Genomic DNA, 20,414 nt, shown 5'->3' with positions numbered 1-20,414 from the left:
GAGGGGAGGGGCTGCTCTCAGGGGCCTGAGCATGAGACACCTCCCTCCTTAGAAAAGGGGAAAAATGGATACAGAAAGTGGAAAAGCACCCGTGATGCTGACCAATTTGGCCAGAGGAAACCAGCTGAATAAAGGCTGGCAGGGGAGGGCATGGGAGAGAGCCAGAGGAGGGAGCGAGTGTGTAATGCAGCAGGCTGAACTGCTGTGGTTGGGCTTGCAAACAACGGAAGGGGAAAGAGGGTGTAGCTGGGTGGTTGTGGCTGTGGCTCTCCAGCTCCCTGCCCACTGTCCCTTTTGCCAGCCATGGGCTGCATTCATCATCTCCCCCGCGCTGCCAGGCTGTGGGCTTTTTCCTGTGGAAGGACTGGGCAGCGGCTGCCCCCAGGATGTGCTGTGGTGGTGGTGGGCCCCGGCAGCAGGTGGGAGGGGAGGGCTGAGGCAGGACCTGGGGTAAGGGTTGCATCGCGCTGGGAAAGGGTGAACCAGGAGGGATGTTCAGGGGGAGCAAGATGTCCTTGACTTCGGGGGGGCTGTAACATCTCCAACAGTGAATTAATGAACTCTCCTTGGAAGGGAAAATGCTAGCCATACACTTTGGTGATGGAAAAGGTTAAACAAAGAAGTGTGTTCCCTTTGCTGTCATTTCTTCAAGCTAGCTTGACCTTCCCAGAGAAAGACTCTGTAAAGGCTCTCTCCCTGTGGAGGTGAACTTCATAGATGAAGAGTGAAGATAGGAGGCAACCAGTCTGGCACCGCTGACTCCACGCTGGGTTACCAAGCACTATTCTGGTCAGGCAGAAAATAGTTTGGGCACTTGGAAGATGCATCAGTTTACTGACAGCATCACTGTGGCGGTGAAGGATGGAAAGTTAACCTTCCTTTGGGAGAACAGGAAGGCAAAGAGACGTTAAGCACAGTTACAGTTTTCTGTTTAATAAACAGAGGTGATGAATAGCTGTTTCAGCATCAACAAGCTATGAGACATTTGATAAGAACCTTGTTGAGTAACTTCAGAAGTTTTTGCCAGACACAGTAAGGTCGGTTTGAAGTGACCTGTGATGTATCTGTGCGTGGCATGGTCTCATGTACTTTCAGGTATGTGCGCTGTCTTCTTTCCAGGTAGGCACTGTGGGCAGCCAGCCAGTATCACTGAGCCCGAATGCAACCTAAATGTAGAAAATGGGTAAAAGTGTTTGTTTTTTTTTTTTTAAATTTGTACTTTGTTTGGGGGTTTTTTTGTTCATTTGTTTTTTGAGAGGAAGTCCTCCAGGGCAAAGCTTTCCTCCCATGTTCTGGGAAGGGAACAGCACTGGCCGGAGCTCCTTCTAGGCTTGCTTTTCATTGCTACACTCAGCTGCGTTGTAACTCTGCTGTTTGTCTGCTTTTGCTGATACCACCCAGCTTCTGTTAGCGAGGGCTTGTAGAGATGCATATGTGTTAGCCTGACCTGCATTGCGATGCTCTCTGGTTTGGCAGGGGTTTGCCTGCAGTGTGTTTTGTTGTGCAGCAAGTATTATGGTTAGGTGGGCTCAAACTTACTTGATGTCATGCTTGAATGGGGTTGACAGCATCTTTTTACCACTGGGGCATTTAACAGCATTCCAGTCGCCTTCCTCATTGTTGAGACAGGCTGAACTTCCCTGGTGTGTGCGGTACCAGAGTATACTCCTGGCAGGCACAGGAGTCTCCGGCCAGTGGCTTGTAGGCAACAAATTGCTTGTGGGAGTCTTCAGAGTGATCTGTGGCTCTGCCAGGCACAGGTGGAGAGGGAGAGCAAACTAAGTGGTGCTTTTATTTCCTCAGTGTTTTTTCTTCTGGGTCAGACAAGGCTTAAGATTATGTCTTGGCTACATGAGCAGGGCTCGTGTCTGGAGGGGGAGGAGAGGGGAGGAAGAAGGATGTTTAGGTACTAATGAATCCTTGTTGAAGTTCTTGTTGATTGTCAGTCTCCAGAGTGGGAGTGCATGACAGAAATCCTCTGCTTTCTCTTTTCCCAGGGCAGTATTTCTGCTTTGTGAATTAAAGGGTATGGCTTCAACCAAAGAATAGCAACAGAAACGCAGCTGTGAGGATGTCAGTGATGCTTCGCCTTAAGAAGGGTTAAATGTACAGTACAGCAGTGTTACTCAACCTGAGGTTTGTGAGATAACAGAGTCTGCAGTTATGTACTTTAAGTGCAGGCAATCAATCTGCAAGGGGGAAAAATACAGTAATTTAGTATTTCAGGCTTAACTTAATGTTTATATGGTTGCAAATGACAAAAGTGCAGGACCATGATATAAGCAAAACATTCTCGACAACTTTTAGTCCAAGGACACCAAGCTTTTCTGGAGCAGGGGGGTGGGGGGAAGAGGGGCTGTCTTCTACATTCTAGCTAATTGTGGCCCATCTCTCACCCATCACACAGCCCACACTGGCACGCTTCTGAACTTGAGTTCAAGCTGGGCTTGAAGCAGAGAGCAAAGGGAGCTGTCACCGTGGCTTGCTTGACTTGGCCCAATGTACAGCTTAGCTTTTTCCTAACATGGCTATTTCTAGAGTTTGCATGACTTTGTATAGTTGAGCTATGTTTTTCTTCTCCTGGCTTCTTTTTACACAAGTTTTTCTCATGTGAAATATTTTGGATTAGACAAGATTTACAAGGAGGAGTTGACATTACATTACAAGGTTTGCAGAAGCTATTGCCTTGGCTTACTGACATCATATCCCCTGGGGTCAAACCTCTGGGCTGAGAGCCAGCATTAAAAAAGATTTCTTTGCAGGGTGGAGGAATATTTTGTAACTTCACCCCCTATGAGTTCATCCTCTCCCTCTTGTGCTGCTTGTTCATTGTTTCAGATCCCACCTCTACAACATGGAAGAAAAGACTCTTTTAGCCCTTATGGTTATATTTCGTGTTTAACCGTCTGCTTAGAAGACATTGATGATGCCGCATGCAGCTTGATCTCCTCCTGACTCATTTCTGAATTGCTGGTACATCCCTGTATGCTGTTAAGCCATCTTTGAACCTCACTGTGTCACAGCAGTATACATGAGGAGTAAATCTACTGAAGTCAGTCAAGCAGTACCAGCGTGAAACTGGAGTGACCAGAAAATCATGTCTCCTTTCTTCTGGATTATGTATAGCAGAGAGGAGTGAAAGCCTCAAGTAAAGCAGAGAGAATTTTAAAAGGAGCTTTTTGATTTGCCTACCAGAGACTGGCCAAGTATACTGAAAATAATTTTCGAGACCGCAAGCGGATTTGAAGTGGGTCCCTGGAGCTGCATAAACATGACGGTGCATTATTCATGAGCTAGCTGAGCGATTGCCCTCCTCCAGTGGACTGGGACATGCAGAAATGTGCTTGCTTGCTTCACCTGGTTGACTGGCCCTCTGGGAAGGGCCCACTCATTGCAGAGTGTAGAGCAGGGAAGGCTGCTGATGCAATTAGGCTGATTTGCACTGTGACTTAGCCGTTATGGGGAAGCCCCTATGAACTGGCTTTTGACTTGTTAAGGCTATGTTTGTCAGACAGTAGTCAACGGGGATCAAAAGTCTGAGGCACACTAAAGCACTGCAAAAGGGAAGGACCGCCTAGGCATAAGAGTACCTGTGTGGTAAACCCGCAGGCTCAAACACAGCTCATCCTTGTACCTCCTGTTATCTCACTTGCAGAAAGCAAAAGTAACAGCAATTTTCATTAGAAGCTGTTGATTGTGGCCTCCTTTGGTGTATTTCTGAATCATAACCTTGTAGAAAGCATACCTCACCCAGCAGGAATTCAGCAAATCCAGTAACAGGCTTATGACGCTGGATCTGGTGTGAGATGTGTCGGCTCAGCTGACCGTAACCTGACCTGAGAGCAGAGGTCTGTCCTTGTTTGTACCCATGGCTGTGACATTCGTGTGGGATGTGTTTGTGGGAGAACTGTGTTGTGTGGTTTCTTCTTGAAGCATCTTGTCACAAGGGAGTTTAGTTGCAGAAATGTGGGCTTGGAGCAGTTGATACTGGTTGCTGACCATTGCCCTTTCCCTCACGCTGCTTTTATCATTCCTGCAAGCTCCACTTCTGCTTCCCTGGTAGCTGCCTTCCTCTGATTTTAATCCAACAACAATGCTAGAATGACATTTGCTTCCTTTCCCATTCTTCACTGCTTGCTTTACCATCGAAGTGCTGAGACCACAACAGTTGTAATATTAGTGTACCATGAACGAACCCTACTAAAAATACCATGATCGGGCAGAACAGATTAATGTTGTCACTATAATGTATTCTATCAAGTTTTATTTAGTGTTATGTGTGTAGCAGTGGATATTTTAGCTGGCACAGATGTGCAGTAATGTTCTTAGTCCCAAGACTGCCCTTTCTTGTAATAGTCACGGTTCATTATGAAGAAATAAGTGTTCAGAGAGAGAGCTGGCATAATCATAGCTTACTGGAAGAACTGGTCATGTTATATCTTTGGTATTAGCTGCTGCGGATTCATCATGAAAGCGACTCTTCAGGTTTGGGTTTGTCTCTGACACAAACTCTCTTATTGTCTTAAACATTCATAGCCATTTGAGATAAACAAAGCTGTTGAGATCACCTTGGCGGTCTCCTGCACAGAGCAGAGGTTTCCTTGCAGCGTATTTTTGTGATTGTATTTAATACTAAATATTTTCCCTGGTGGGGATTCCACCACTTTGCTCAGAAGGCTGTAGTTCACACTGATCTCTCTGCTGGAAGAGGTAGCTTTGTAGGCAGACTATGTTGTCCTTTCTTAATTCAATCACATTATTTCCATGGAACTCCAGCTTTTAATACCTTAAAGAGTTCCTTTAAATCCTTTATGTCCTGTTTTTTGGATCCACATCTATCTCTAATATAGATTTCTGCATTGGTGTGTCATACCTGTTTTTCAGTGTGATTGATGAGATTATCTCAGTTTACTAATGACTCGCGTAACCTTTTGAACTGCATTCACAAGTTGTTGGAATGGGTTGGAGGGTTAGACCATCAGGACAGAAAAGCTTGGAGTTAGGTAATCCCCCATATTGGTTTCCAATTTAAGTCGTATCCAAATGGTGTAATAAAAAGCAGAAAAGCTGCTTTCATGATGCTGTGGTTGCAGTCCATCTTCTCATGTGTGGTCAGATGACCCATCAAAGGTTTTATGCCATTTAAAGCCTGCAGAGACAACGCTGAATATGTCAGTGATCACTGTTGTAGAGCTGGATGGATCAGAGAGAAGCAGGCACAAGAAAATTGCAATGTGTTTTCTCACACCTATTGAAAGGTCCAAGGTGTTGCGAAGGGTGTTACTATGGGGTTGTGTTTTCCCTTCGTACCGCTACAAGCGGTCTGCAGGATGGGATGTGGTTTCAGACTGTACTATATGAAGGCAGTCTGGATGCTGCTGCTGGATCTGGCATGCCCGTTGATCACAGGTGTATCAGATAGGTAGACAGTAGCTGTGATTTTTTTTTTCTTTTTTTCTTTCAGTTCTTCAGTGAGCAGCTCGGTTTATTCATTGCAAGCCCGCCAGCAGCTCTTGCCATTCAAGTGGGTGATGTTCTAGCAGTATTTGAGAGCTGGCGGGAAAGGGTGATGATCTGATGCAGCCAGTCAAAAACTAGCATGTGCTTTACAGGAATGGTTGTTCTGTATCCTGAGCTGAAGCTGAAATTTCGTAGCATCAAGGCAGAGCAGCCTCATGGGGGGAAGAGTGGCCTTTTGGAAAGCGTACTTAAATATTAGATGCACTGAGAGGGCGTGTAAGTGCTGCATTAAACTCAAGGATTTTGCTAGGTCAGGAAACCCAGGGTGAACACGGCCTTTTGAATAGAGAGGTTTGTTAGTGAACATGTGGAGGCTGTCAAGTAATTAGCTAGAATGGATGGGGATGCTAGATCCTGGGGATGCATGGGTGTACTGTCCAGGTTGTATCAACACAAAATTTATGCAAGGTTATAGCTGAGGCACTACCCCATGGTGGGAAAGGTTCTGTTGGAAGAGACCCCCTCAGATGCTCTGCTGAGCTTTGTGGGACAGTCTCTTCTGTCTCTGTAAGGGGCTGTGGAAGACCAATCTCATAATTTAACAAAGTTAGGTTACCCATCCCGTGTCTGTGACCTCAGCTGGCAACTGCCTAACTCTCAGAAGCGTGGCAGAGGGCTGCACGAGTATGGGCATTGAAACCCCTGTTCTTTGGGTATTTGGCCCCTTCTGGGTCAGACGCACTGGTGTGAATGCTGTGGAAGAAATTGTAGCTGCTGTTCTGTTCAGGAGCAGGATACGAGTCCCTGGGGACGTCGGTCTCGTGCTTTCACTGGCCTGAAATACTCAGAACAGGAAAATGCAGTTGTTGTATTATGAGACCCAAATGTAATACATGAAGAATGTGTGGCACATTAAACCTGTCTGGTTCATACAGAAACTCATGTATAATTCACAGTCTTTGTAAATATGTCAGCTTAATGCATTTGGCACCTATCGGCAAGGCTCTGTCTCCCTTGGGTTAGTCAGACTGACAGCTTCTGAAATCGGACCCTGAATTGTGTGACAAACGGTGCTGAACTGTGAACATTACTGAATAACAACTCATTTTGAATTCAGAAAAAAAATAAATCTTACAAAGCCATTTTTTAAAGTTCTCCTTAGTAGAATTTTACGTCTTCATCCTTGTTATGATGGAGAAACCCTTGACTTTTTTTAGTAGAGCACTGTTACATCTAGGCATGTACACCAGCACCAAGCTGTGGTTATCCTTTCCTGCAACACATTGCGTAGTGTTTCTTGATGTTGGTGGATTGAAATTGTTAGCCATCTGATAGTTCTTTCAGACATTTCTTTGTAGTGTAACTGATATGTATATTTTCCTTTAGACTGTAGCTTACATGCAGGCTTCTGCGCAGGAGTCACTTGCTAGTAGGTGCCAGAAACATGGCATGCTGTGAGGCTCTTAGTGACTGGTATGACACATGTCTGCTCTTCATTAACTGAATTGCCTGCCTTCTGTGGACAAATTGGGCTGTACTTAATGTAAAGCCCGTGGGAGTGTGTGATCCTTGTGTGTTTGGTGCTCGCAAGCACTCGTTTTCAGTGACAGCACTGGTCTTTTAAGGAGTCTGTATAAAGCAGCAGCTTGGTTCAGTTGCTGCTACTCGGGGAAAAAATAAAGTCCCAAAGGTACCATAGTTATTACAAAATTAATGTTAAATAATAACATGTCTTACTCTGGCTCAGTCAGAGAAGCTGAGAACTTTGAGAGCTGCTGGGCAGTGAATTGCTAAAACACACTGGTCTGCGGGATGCTAATGTGGGCTGGGCTGGAGCCAAAGTCTGTAGCAGTCTAGAGGAGTTGTCCGGTGAATTTAGCCTGCTTTGGACAGGGTCCTTGGATGAGATTTTTCAGAAGCAGTCAGCATTCAACTCCATCGACCCTAACTCCAGCGGGGGCAGAGAACCCAGCGCTGAGCTTTCCTGGCCTGCTGAATTTAACAGTCTTCGAGTGATTTGAAAGACACTGAGGGGAGAAAAAATAATTGCATTTTCAAGGTAGATATAGCACGTATTCTCTCAAGGGCTGCTTTTACAAGTGACTGAAACTCTGTTATTAAGCTCTTTGTACCACGGGGCCCACGTGAATTATTTTCCTGCACGTGGCCGTGCCAAACGAGGGGCAGGGGAAGGTGAGGCTGCTTCGCAAAGCACAGCTTTTAGGCTGGAGCTGGAAGCCCTCTTGGGGAAACTTAAAGGCTGTCTATGAGAAAGGAGTTAAAGCAAGAGATTTTAACATCCAGAAGCCCTCCTAGTGCACATCCCCTTAAACTCTGCTCCTTTTCCTGAGTGCTGGTTTCTTCTGCTGTCTTTGGGCTGCTGTTTATTCATGTTTTAACAGCCAGCAGAAGTTGTGTGGCAGGGTAGCCTTCATCCCCTGTTGTAGGGTTTCAGGGTAGTTTTTTCATTCTGTCTTGAATTCCTCTAATTCCTCTCATTGGGAAACAAAACAAAACCTATCTATAATAAAAACAAGAGCAAGTCTTCCTGCAAATACAAAAGCTGGCTGCTCTTCCCCACTGAGGCTATCTGAATCAAGCAGTCTTTCCCCTATCACCTTCAAAGCCCTTGATTTAAGGAAGGGGAGTGATTACTCAATCATTAAGGATAATGGCTATTTACTTTTGGAAACAATGGACTTGATGAACCACAAAAAATGACCTAATTTTCAGAAGTGCATTTGCCTTGGAGCAAACCGGCTGGCTTTGGGATGGAAGTGGGTACATTATCTTCATGAGGTGATAAAAAGTGACCTTTTGTTCTGAGGTAAATCACAATGATTTTATTTTTTTCTTATCTGGAGAACTGACTTGGCCCAAAGCATGGATGTGTCAGGCTAGAAAACAATACTAGCATTTAAAGTAATGAGCACAGAAGAAAAAAGTATTTAAAACCTTAATTTACAATTTCTCAGGCTTACCTGACATCTTGTTAGGTTTTCCTGTGATCACCTTCCATATGCTAAATGTATAGCTTTGCTCTGTCTGCTGTAGGACTTCGCCATATATTCATCAATATGTGGAAAACTGTAAAATCACAGAATGGTTTGGGTTGGAAGGGACCTTTCAAGGTCCCCTAGTCCAACCTTCTTGCCGTGGGCAGGGATATCTTGTACTGGATCAGATTGCTCAAAGCCCTGTCCAACTTGACCTTGAAGGTTTCCAGTGATGAGGCACCTGTATTTAGATGTTTAGATGTGTCTGCTGAGCTGACACGTAGCTAAAATGTAGGACCTGCATCTGCAAGGATAATGGAGAGGGTATTCCTATGCTAATTAGCCCATTGAAAAACAGGGAATACTGCTGGACTTGCTGTGTGAGCTGGGTTGAATTATATAAACTGGAGGTGGTGGTGGTGGGATAGAGGAGTTATTTCCCTTCCTGTCTCAGTTCTCCTGATAGTCCTTCCAACCCACGTGCCTGTGGAGATGTGTATCATATCTACAGCCTGGGCTGAAACAGTGACTCCTGCTCTGTTGTAAGTGATTTTGGCATTTATGTGGATTTATTTCTTAGGGTGTAGTCTGAGATTCACTCCTGACTTCAAGACTGGGAGTAAATGCCACTGCAAACTCAGATGAAGAAAGCATTTGGCTTTTTGGAAGAGGTCCTGACAGGGTGCTTATCAGAGGCACAGATGTGCGTGGCAGAGATTTTGGATGACAGGATCCTGGTGCTGTTCAGGACAGTTGCTCTGAAATAATCACCAACAGCTGCATGTGAACCTAGCGAAGAACTGCTAATAACAAACTATGTAATGGCAAGCAGAAGAATCACACAGGAAGATCAGAACTGGGGCAAAAAAACCCAAACCACAGAGTTTTGAGCCTATGTAGATGATGCGTTGTAGGCAAGTGACTTGCCAAAAGCCTTATGTGGAAGCACTGCAAAAATGGATGTAGAGCAATCCAGGTTTTACGTGCATTTGTTAAAACGTGGTGGCTATACCTCTGGCTTTGGCAATTGATGTTTTAAGGTTTAAGCCTTTTGCATTTTATGAAAGCCAAAGCTTGCATTTTGATGCTCATGTGTCTTCCTCTTGCCCATGGATGCTTTCTCCTGGTGGAGAACTCCAGATGCACTTCTTGTCAGACAAACTGGCTATCATTGCCTTCAGACATCCCTCTCTTCTTGCCTCTAGTGGAGTACACAGACCCTAGCAATGATACAACGTGAAATTTGTGATGACTGTTGGAAGGTGAAGTCTCTGTCAGTGCCAATATTGAGCTCTGTAGGGTGGCTTGTAGTTGGATGTTTTGTTCTTGGGCTCATTAGCAGTTTTTGCATGATATGCCCAATGATTTTACTGGTAGAATATGAGGATCTGAATCTTATTTATGCTATTGCACTACCTCCTACTGTAAAAATACTTTAAAATGCTCCTGTAATAAATATATAAATGCTTTAAAGCTGGTTTAGACTTAAGGGAATGGAGTGATGAGGCCACTGGGCTCTGAAGAATCAGACTCATAATAGTTAATATCTCCAAAGGGCATTGCTCTATTGGCAGCCGATAATATGTTCCAATTTATAGGGGATCTGTTACTCAGTTAGCATTGCAAGCTTAACTGGCAGCTGGGTGGACTTCTGGTACAGGGCGAGGGTCATCATTCGGTGCTTGTAGCGAAGCCTCCCCACTTCTGCTGCTGTCTTTGTCCTCTAGGAGATACATCAAAGCCTTTGGCAGAGCCCAGACGACTTTTTTTTTTTTTACTTCAGTTTTAGATCATTTTGGCATTTATTGCCCTTTCTGCTGTTGCTTAGTTTAAGTGGAATTATGTGATCCAGATTGTCTTCTTGCAGTGGATGGACTTCTATCACGTGTGGTGTCTTCCATGTGCTAATGAACTTAAGCATAATTGCTTATTCTTTCCTGGTTAAACACAAGAATTAGATGTTTAAAAATATGTCTATTGGCAGTTCCATTTCACATGTAGGTTCCCAGTGGCCTCATGCTGAATCAAAGGGGTGATTCTAAACTACAATATGGCTAATTTAGTTGACAAAAAAGCATTTGATAAAAGCAATAACTGTGATGTCTCTCTAGAAAGTACAAATATGCTTGTGTATGTGTATACAGAAAGGAAGAGCATTGCCCTTTAACAACTGCATGCACCTTTGGAGTATATTTTAAACTATTTTACTGCAAATACTTTGTTTTATTGGCAGTATGCAATTACAGTGGTCAAAGATGATCTAAGGTCTATAGAAAGACACAGTAATTTCTATTTGATCAACTGATGAAGCTGGGACAAAACCCAAGCTTTCAAGCACACAAACCTTTCTTTGTGTGTGTGTTTTGTTTTGTTGGTTTTTTTTTTTTTAATTTATTTTTTGAGTGTTACAGGAGCCTTAATGAGTGAGACAGACACGCTGAAACTTCAGCAGACTTTCTGTTCTGTAGTTTTATTTTGCATTCTGGGCAGTGAACCGTACTAAAGCTCTTTCCACTTCACTGCTGCACGCCGGAAAGTGTAACTGAGAGCTTAGGTAGTTTTGAGCAGACACTGCAGTAAAATTCCCTTCTGACCCTTTTTGCCATTCAGGCTTTTGCCAATGCTGCTAAGTCACCTAAAAGGCTGGATTTAAAAATACTTTGCGCAGTCAGAGCTGGTTAATCTGTGCTTGGTTTAGATGTCTGGACACGCAAAAAGTTCTCGTCGATGATGGGTTATGCTGTTGGCATGTGTGCCATTGCCTTGTTTTAGGACCTTTTGGTACCGTAGATTTGACCACATTTGAATGCAGCTCCATCCTTTCAGTATGTGCAGAAGACGAAGATTTTCTTTATACTTCAGGCAGGAGAGATGGCTCTCGCATCTCAAGCATTCTGGATCACAGCAGCAGAGGGCTCGGGCTCTCAAGTACAGAAGGTGGGAGCACAAGAACAGGAGCCAAATCAGGCTGAGAGTCACAGGTTTCTGCGGTGGCAGCTCAAAACTGTCCCCAAATGCAAAGGTGTCTAACTGGTGCCCTGCATGCCCTAACCTAGCCAGGCTGGTGATCAGCGACAGTGAGTAGTACAGACATCAGCACACCCTGGACAAAGTCACCAGGCATCCTTTGGTCCGTGACAGCCCATGCTGCCGTGATTTCATTGCCTGCTAGAGTAAAACTCACTCAAGTGGGTCAGCACATGCAACAGTCACATTCTGCTTGCGGTGTAGGCATGACCTCGGAGAACAGTGGTGGGGTGCTGTCTCCACAGGTGTGAGGGACACAGCAACTGTGACCCCAGATGTCCTACAACTGCTCCCCTTCAAAATGGGGATACAACTTAAGGTAGATGAAAGGTGTGAATCCCCATGCCGGCCTTTCTTGATTATTCTAATTCAGGGTGGTGATTCGATATGATGATATTATATATGAGTTTATGACTCAATGGGCTGAACTCGGGCTTGACCTTGACTTGTTAAGCTATTATGAAACCTGAAATAGTTATACTAACAGAAACAATACTGGTGCAGCTGTATAGTTAGAAAGATGGTTTCCACCACTGTAGTTTCTTTCTGTAAGAAGCATGAAATAAGCTGTGCTAAAATAGAGCATGATACAGATATAACTGTTTTCACAACAGATGGACTGGGGAATCTGAGTGCTTGGGAAAGGTTTTAAGAATGAATCCAGAGTTTAGACTATAACTGTTTCCCATTTCTGTGGGTGGCTACTAATAAACTAAATTAGGATGCTTGTATTCTAAAATACTTCTCTTACTTTAAAATTTCAGATTTACATTCAAGTAGCAAAAATAGCAAAAGTTGTGATGTTTTGTTCACTTGGTTCTACCTTTTGGCTCTCTTGCTACGCAGATTACTCGTATCCAGAACAAATGAAGATGTATGTGGCCATATATTAGATCTGCATTGTGTTACCATACATTATGTGGTACATACATACAACACGTGTTATCATGCTACATGTTACCATACCATAGGCCATATCTGGCCCATGACCAGGACTCCACTATGCTAGGCACTGTATCAGCAGAGAGCAGAAAGCTGATTCAGTCTGAGCTTTTTATCTTAACAGAAATCAATATATAACAGATGGATATAGATGGTACATGAGGGAGTGCAGAGAAGACAAGGGCATAATACATTTCACAAGCCAGATGTCAGTTCTGATATAGGTGGTACTGAAAATTTGACACAAAAAAACCAAGAGGAGACGAGCAGTAGCAGTAGGAACGGTGGGATGAAGGAAATGACAAAAACACTTGTTGGAAAATCTGATTGTTGGGTGATAGCAGAGGGCTTCACAGGATGATCAGAAGGAGGAATCAATGTCTCAGCAAGTGAGGAATGGTAGATAGGGTGAGAGTAAGTGATGGAAAGCCTTGAAACCAAAGATAAGCTTATGCTGAAAGCCTTGAAACTCAAGATAAGTTTGATGCAAGAATGTGTGGAGAGAACTGGTGAAGACGGTGGTGAGGTGACAGTGACAGGCTTGGACTGTGATCTTTGCCAAACCCTTCTGGGTGGGAGAAAACAAGCTTCGCTTTATCAGGGCTGGAGGAAACTTGTTGAACTCACTGAGATGTTTGGTGCTGGATGCCTGAGAAAGGAAGAACTGTGCAGACACCCTGTCGCAACTATGTGCAGGACATCCTGTCTACCCCTCTGCCTTAACACAGGCTAAAATAAGTTGTGAACATGAAGTGTATTTTCTGTTACTCAGCACTGAGCTTGCAGGTAGCTCTGTTTGGGAACAACAGACCTATTTTTCTATTTAATTTCATTCTTCTCAAGTGAAACTGTAAAGAGGCATGTTTCTGGAAGAAAAGTAACCTCCTGCAGAGCTGAGGAAGTCAGGAGAAACTGTTAGGATCAGCTCTGTCTCAGACCTTCGGCATAATCCAGATTTGTAGACCTAAAAGAAGTGCGTATCCAGGATGACAGCAGGTGATATGGGGCCGAGTTTTGTTGTCCTCGGGATGAAAACCAAGAAGAGGTGAAAACTGATGGGAAGTGAAACATTCCTTTTCACTGTGTTGTGCTTGAGCTGAAGCCTAGATGTTGTGGATGTGCCGTCGGACAGACGGGCCAAGAATTCACCGAGTGCTGAAAGTGAGAAACCTGGGAATAAATAGTTGTACATCTGTGTGTCATCAGTTCATATACATTTGGAACTGCTGGTAAAATTAGCCACAGGTAAGATGCAGAGGGGAGAAAATGCTGATCATCTGTGTATAAACAGGACCACACAATATGGGAGAGCGTGTTAAGGAGGGCATGAGTAAAGCAGGAGGAATCACGTTTGGACAGAGTCATAAAAAATTAAAGCTTTTATGTGGCCTGAGAGACAACCTGAAGAATTATATTAATACAGTTGTAGTATTGTAAGGTCACATTAGTGATGCTGGATGTTACACGATTAACACTATTAACAATCTTTGTTTAATAAGGAATATAAGTAATCAATGGTTATATTAGCATTCTAATCTCTGCAAACAATTGAATTAACATCATGTGTGACAGTAAGGAGATGGGAGCCTTGTATGATGAGTAATTGCTCAGTGCCAGCACTGCTACTCAGTTATGGAAGAGTGTAATGTATTTTTTAATTCTGTAAAAGATTTCAGCAGTAACAAAAATGGGTTTGATATTGTAGATGATTCTTTTTTTTTCTTTTTTTTTTTTTTTTCCTGGCCTCCTAAACTAAGTATCTTGGGGAGAGGATTCAGCAAACAGACTGTGGCTAAAGGGGTTCTTCTGGTTCTGATTATATTGCAGAAGCCTTGCAACTAGCTGAAGGTTTTTGTTGTCAAAACTTGAAAGACAAGAAAGGGGGTGGTGGGGGTGGTGTAGGAGCAAGGAAAGCTATTTCCTGAAGACTGAAACGTACTTTCTTCACAATGTAAAACCTAGAACATTTTTACTGATACACTGAAATTTGCTTTTCCTCAGCAAAAGTCTAAAAGCCGTATTTCATACTGAAGAAGTAAATAAGCAGATGTTTTGAAAAATGATTTCCAATCAGCCTCTGCCAGGTTAAAGTACAAGCTTGGCTCTGTTTCTCTTTTCAAGCAGAGTACTGCACTGCTGGTGGTGTCTGTGATACTGAATCTTCATGTGGGATGCTGAGCAGGGCGTAGCAGCAAGACTTACCCTGAGTTTTTCACAGAGGCTGGGGTCTGTGAGGGACATACAGGGGCACAGGTGGCCCTGTAAAGAATTGGTGGGCTGGTGTGGGAGCTGTTGTGCGACAGCAGAAATGTAAGACTGTTGTGGGCTGTGATGGGGAACCCTTGATGTTCACAGTTCATGGAGAACCCAGGGCCATGTGGCTCAGTTAGCTGTATGTGATCACTGAGGACTCCTTGCTGGTATGGCAGCGTGAGGATTTCTTCATAGATGGTCTCTATTTCCCATCTGTCCTGAAGTTTAAACAATTTTTGGAGGGGTCTGGTGGTTTTAGTCTAGCTTTTTTTTTTTCCTTATTGGAAGCAATTCTGCTTCCTATTGGAATGACTGAAGGGAAAAAAAGCCACTGTCAAGGAAACATTTGCTATGATTCCCTCCCTTCTGAGCTTCTTTTCCCCTATATTTTCTGCTATCGTGTATTTAGGTATCCTGCCTGTTCCTGCAATCAATGGGAATTTCTGCCCTTAAGAACTGAGCCATGTAGCAATTTTGTTACCCTGTGATTTCATTAAATATTAAACTTTCCAAGAAGTGAATAATCAGTTAGTCAAATATAAACTATAAACATGGCTTGATTCACAATTCTGCTTGTCTCTTTCATTCAAAGCAGGCATAAAGCTGCTGCCATCTTGACGGGGAGAGCAGTTTGTGCTCTGCTCAATCCCTGCGCTGGTACGCGGACCAGCGTGGTATGTGGTGTAATCCAGTTGTTAAAGACTGATGTGGATGAGTTCCAGAAACAAGGCTGGAGCAGAAACAGAGGATCATACTGAGAGATCTGCATAACGTATCAAAGTTATTAGATGATTTGCACAAGGAACCTCTAGTCTTAAATGGTCCTGTATTTGCTGCTGAATTTTGCCTTGCCTTTGCAGGAGTGATCAAGACCTGTTTAGGTGTATTAATAGCAAAGTAGGAGTGCTAATGCCTGGTTACCTTACTGCTGTTTCTAATGGGCTTGGTGTAATTCAGTGCAATCACTGGCATTCGTAGGTGCGCTATTTTGGTTCTTACTTTCTTTTTCTAATAAACTTTACCATGTTCTTCCTCTGCCTGCTACATCAGACTGGTCATAGTCGTAGGGCTTCTGGCTGTTTTCTCTGAGTGCAGAGAGTTATTCTAGTTTCTTCTTACCTTCAAAAAATAAAAATAAAAGGAAGCAGTTGAATGTTCTTCTCTTTACTGGAGATGTGCCCTTTCCTGAGTGAAAAGGTTTACAGTGCTTTTGGGAAACATTCAGACCGAGTTCACAGGATTTGCTCCTGGGAGCCTGTTCAGCAGCTGGATCTCCTCTGCCTTTGTAAACCTTACAGAAAGTACTTCTAAACAAGTGATTATCACAGAAATTCCTGACTGGTCAACAAGCAGGAGCTTTGGGAAAGCAGTTATTGATCTGTAAAAGCAGAAGAATTGCAACAAGCAGTAATTGGTGAAATCCAATTTCACTCTGCACTAACTGCCCCTGCATATTTGTTATACTGCAGTTGTTGGGTATTTCCCCTACAGTTCTGTCACTGGTCTACCATTAATAATGCAGTTTTAAGTTCATTGGTAGCAAACTGGTGAAGTCATTAAACTTCAGAATCTGTTGCTCAGACTTGCTTCGTGGTGCCACGGTTACTTGCTCTTAGTTAAGCTTTTGCAAAACTTTGGCAGTGATTCCCGTAGGCTATGTGGTGGCACCATGTCACATCCCAAGATTCTCTGAATCACGTTAAGATTCAGGAAGCAACCATATAAATAGAGCTCTCCAAATAGTACCTTTACATCATCATCATGTGTTTCCAGTCGGGGGATAAATACTTCCTCATTCCAGTGATGATATCACTTTTCCAGACCCTCTCTAAAACTATATATAGTCACAGAAAGTGTCCCTGTGCATATAAACTAAAGCTGTTGAGTCATTTAAGACCTTGGAGAACTGGAGAGGATATGCTCTATCATACATCACTGACAGTAATACAGGATGGCTTCACTGTAATTAGTAAAAAGGAAGGTATGGTCTTGAAGTTAGTGTGAGTTTGGAGGTCAATCGTTTTGTTACATATGGACTGGCTTTGCACAGATGATTCTTTCTGTTTATCCTTAGAGTTACAAAATGCTGCCCATCACCAGGACATCTGGGTACCTTCCACCTGGGGGGAGCTGCAGAGTCCCCAGGCAGTGTCATAGCATTTCTGGTAACTTCCACTTTTACAAGCTAAGTTCCGCTGGGAGCAGCGTTATATTGTGAAGGGAATACTAAGGAAGAAGAGGGATCTTTTGGGCCTAATTTTGAGGATTGCTGAACATATGCACTCATTTCATTGCTTAAAATTCCTGAAGCAACTGTGCTGCAGGCTTCCATAGTAGGCTCTCAAAATTCAGAATTGTGCAAAATTAGTGGCTGCAGCTGAAAGTGTTGACTTCTAATGTTACAGTTTCCCATTCATTTAAAAGAAGGCATCGGGTAGGAATAAGTGGTATTACAGACAGAATAAAATAAGGCATGATCAAGCGTTTGGGCCCTGTATAAAAGTCAGTAACATCCATTAAACCAAAAGAACTAATGAAGGGTCATGTCAATGAGCAATTCTCCTACCACCTAACCCTTCCATGGCTAAAACTGCTTGTTCCCCTGTCTTAGTTCTTCTATCATTACCGACCGTGGTGGAGTCCTGCTAGCTGTTATAGTGCAGTTTAATCTCAGAAGGCGAGCAATAATCACTGTACGTAGACATCAAACTGAAAGGATGATTCCCTTACAATCTTTGGATGTAGAAATACAGAAAGAAAATCACTGTTTAGGCCTGCAATTTGCCACATGGCCGGGGGAATCATCTGGAGAGATCAGAGCTCTGCAACACTGACGGCACTACTGCCAAAAGCTGGGAAGGAATGCCTTGCTGCACATTGGACTTTTAATTGAGGGAGGCTGTGAAGACAATTTGCTTAATTGTAAAAGGAGGAGAAGATAAAAAAGAACTCCCCGTCCTGGCACAAAATCATCAGACTAAACTAATCGGCGTACTTGTTTGCCTGTTGATGCCTGGAATGCTTTTCTATTCTGCTGCCTTTTCCCAGAAATACCAGCGTTTGAGCCCTTGGGTACAAAAGGCATGCTAGGTGAGCAGAGGGCATGCTTCCTTGTCATACGCGTGCCAAGTAGGAATACCAAGACCTCTCTTTATATCTGGTTTCCACAGATTTCTAAATAGTACTTAACTACAAGGTTTTTGGCTGGTATTTTGAGAGGATGAATCTCCCTTTAAAAAAAGCCCTCTAAAAGTCTGAGGCTTCAAGAAGAAAACTTGGATGGCAGTGATCCCAAATGAAGGCAGAGGCCCTAGATGAGTTGTGCCTGGGGGGAGTGGTGCTGGGAGTCAAGCTGATCAGGGTGTTTGGGATAGCTGGCTGGGCAAAGTGGGATGTACCACCAAAAGCAAGTTTTCTAATCGAGAGAACTGGAGAAAACCACTGCCCTAAGGCTTTTCTCAGTGCCAGAAGGTTGTACTTTTCTAACGATGTGGTCAGGTATTCTCGATATACAGAAATGGAAGGCTGCTTCCAAAGTTTTGCACCTTAACTTGCAGATATAAGGACAAATATTTGTGGGAAAACCAACTGGCAGGTGATGCTTAAGTCTTTCCAGCAAGAACTGAATGCATCCTGTGGTTACAACTCACACTTTAGTGAATTGCATTCAGTATAAATCCTTCTCATAATTCACTTGGATCTGGAAAATACATATTTTGTAAAGCATAATTTTGATTTATGAGGGTATTTCTGATTATTTTTTTTCAGGCAGTAGGAGCTCATTGACCAATTTCTGAAATGCTGGCTTTTCGGCGCTGAAAGGTGCGGTTTGTCAAGCAGCACAAAGAAGTGCTGCCTGTGCTAGCAGAGCCAAGGGAGGGAGCTGTACACTTGCTGTCATTATGGGGAAGTTCATGGGTAGGTAAATGGTAATTTTCCAAACCAGAATTTGGCACAGTAAAACTAATTTATTCTTCCGCTGGAACAAAAAGACTGTAGAGCTGTTAGCAGGCATAGTGATTTGTTCTCTCTGAGATCCAGCAGGAAACAAATTGGAAAAAAGCAAACACAGCACTGTCACTGCCTGCAGTTCCCACTTCTCACAGAAGAAGCCTTACCAGTACTTGTGTGTTATCTAGGTGTTGAAGTGAAAATGTTGTCCTCCTCAGTCTTCAGGTTACCCCCTCTCCAGCAGTAACCGGTCTTTGCGCTGCCTGAAAAGATGTGTTGTGTGTGAGGCATCAGCTTAGCACTTCAGGTGCAGAGGGACTGGAAAAGCTTCTTGTGAATTGCCAAGAAGTACTCTGCTGTAGTAACTAAACAGGGAAAATAACATTAGCATAAATTCAGCACTGATGTGTTCTGCTCTGTCTCGCAGGGAAGAAATTTTTATTGTTTCCTTGCCGGTGCCCTGTCTCCTAATGTAGGTAAGGCCATTACGCTGATGTGTGATCTGTGTCCAGAAGGGATTCGGGGAGGTTGGAGTTCACTTCTTTTATCTTATTAAGCAAAATCAAGCTGCACTTACAGCTTTTGCATTTTAGTGTGTGGCATTTCCCCAGAACATACCTTTTCTGTTTCCAAGACATCACTCATAAAAGGAGACAACATCTGGCATGAGCTCAGGGAACATGAATAGTTAGGACTCTCATAGTTAGCTCTGTTTCTTTTGGTGTTTGTTTGTTCTTTGGAAGCTTTTGTAGGATGCAGAAACTGGCAGGATGTAGAAACATATGATGTGGTCAGCCCTGGATTATGGTATCTTTTTTTAAAGTGTTTTAGCCTGGAGTAGCATTCATTCTTTTGCCTCCCCTGGCTGTAAGGAGCAGGGAGATTTGTCACAGACCAGGCCAGATTCAGTTCAGTGATCTAAACAAGTTTGTTGTTTATTTTCCTGTAGCGTCCATAGGCTCCTACCAAGGCCAAAACAACTGTATTTGAAGTGTGTGAATATATATATTCCTTTCTCTGGGAGCTTATGACCTTATTGGGCACAAAGACAGGCCAGGAGGAAACTGTAAGTTAAAAAAAATCAATTACATTTCAGCACAGGAACACATACCCTGATGCTGGAGGAAAAAAATGGCAGGAAACTTTCCAGCTGTTCTTGTGGCATAGTTTTATCATTAGGGCATAGTTCTATCATTAGAGCATTTTTGGGGCAGCACATTTGAAAGAGTCTGTGAAGCAGAACTAAATTACTTAGCACCTTATATCCGTGCAGACAATATGTACTAAATCATCAGGAGACATCTTCTGCCTGTATTTCCAACTAGAGCAGCCTCAGTGTGAGCTCTGCATGCTTCCAGCAAGAGACTTCTGCGAGCAAACCACAGAACAAAACAGCTAAAGAGCCCCTTTCTCCATGCAGCTTTTGGGGAAAATCTTTTGTTTAAACAAAAGGAACCGAGCCAGTGGTGCCTGGAAGGACGCGGGCTTCCTGCTGAGATGTAAATCACTTTTGATTCTGTCTGGAAGATATATTCTGGGAACAGAAATGAGTGACTTGAGGAGCTGCGAGATGAGAAGAGTGGTTGGTGACAATGTTTACACTGTGTGAGAGGATGGTGGCTCTCTTTACACTCTGGCAGTGCTCAGAAGGGAAGGAGAAGGGTCTCATCCTGTTACTGAAGTGGCACGATCTCCTTGGAATTGAGTCATGTTGGAAAAAACAAGTTAAAAGGCTTACCCTTGACTGGTGGTTTTGGGTTACCGACTATTATACTTGCACAGTGT

The 20,414-nt window shown here is 43.5% G+C and overlaps 1 protein-coding gene across 3 annotated transcripts in view; it reads left to right on the top strand.

The window, feature by feature from the left end:
• Positions 1 to 20,414, top strand: part of GFOD1 (glucose-fructose oxidoreductase domain containing 1) — a 75,089-nt gene that overhangs the window by 15,824 nt on the left and 38,851 nt on the right. The window contains exon 1 of one of the 3 annotated variants that reach the window (XM_055798201.1): positions 400 to 419. The exons of the other annotated variants lie outside the window; for them this stretch is intronic. The gene's annotated coding sequence lies outside the window, so the exon portion shown is untranslated. Of the gene's footprint in view, positions 1 to 399; positions 420 to 20,414 lie in introns of those variants that run through there. 3 annotated transcript variants of the gene reach the window in all.

This window comes from Falco peregrinus, chromosome 3, assembly GCF_023634155.1.
Source record: "Falco peregrinus isolate bFalPer1 chromosome 3, bFalPer1.pri, whole genome shotgun sequence".
Lineage (NCBI taxonomy): Eukaryota > Metazoa > Chordata > Aves > Falconiformes > Falconidae > Falco > Falco peregrinus.
This window is presented reverse-complemented; position numbering and strand designations above follow the sequence as displayed.